The sequence below is a fragment of the Patiria miniata genome, unplaced genomic scaffold (genome assembly GCF_015706575.1).
Source record: "Patiria miniata isolate m_02_andy unplaced genomic scaffold, ASM1570657v1 HiC_scaffold_4, whole genome shotgun sequence".
Lineage (NCBI taxonomy): Eukaryota > Metazoa > Echinodermata > Asteroidea > Valvatida > Asterinidae > Patiria > Patiria miniata.
The window spans coordinates 4,156,134-4,157,060 of NW_024037071.1; positions in this window are offsets into that span (position 1 = coordinate 4,156,134).

Genomic DNA, 927 nt, shown 5'->3' on the forward strand with positions numbered 1-927 from the left:
GTTAGGGTTAGGGTTAGGTTAGGGTTAGGGTTAGGGTTAGGGTTAGGGTTAGGGTTAGGGTTAGAGTTAAGGGATCTTCTGTAGGCCGACCTCGGAGTATAAGGTCGGTGACCCCTGAGGTCAAAGGTCATGACCCCCCGCAACTGTTGGTGGGGTCACAAGGTTATGCTCCCTTGGGGTCAAAGGTCACAGGGTCAAAGGTTACTGCACAAAGTATAGGGAAAAAACTTTGAGAGGTCATAACCTTTGACCCCGGGGAGCATAACATTGTGACTTGATCAAAAACTTTCGGGGGAGGTCATGACCTCTGACCTCAAATGTCAATGTCATAGGTCATTGGGGTCAGGTGTTATGGCCAAAAGTTGTCTATTTCCGACACCCCAAAATAAAGAAAAACATAAGAAATTCTAAAATGGTCTGAAACGTGTAAAAAACATATAAGTCAATATGTGTCAAATATAACAGAATGGGTTAGTACTTTGTCGTTTTTTCAAGTGTGTATATGCGTTAACGTATAGGACAAGGGCTTGTGCACAAACCCTATGGGAATTCGACTTTGTCCACATATCAATGGAAGTAGTGGATGCACGCGAGTATTTGGGATGTATTAGAGCATTAGGGACGAGTTGGCACCATGGTCCCGAGTTATCCGTTAGGGTTAGGGTTAGGGTTAGGGGTTAGGGTTAGGGTTAGGGGGTTAGGGTTAGGGTTAGGGTTAGGGTTAGGGTTAGGGTTAGGGTTAGGGTTTAGGGGTTAGGGTTAGGGTTAGGGTTAGGGTTAGGGTTAGGGTTAGGGTTAGGGTTAGGGTTAGGGTTAGGGTTAGGGTTAGGGGTTAGGGTTAGGGTTAGGGTTAGGGTTAGGGTTAGGGTTAGGGTTAGGGTTAGGGTTAGGGTTAGGGTTAGGGTTAGGGTTAGGGTTAGGGTTAGG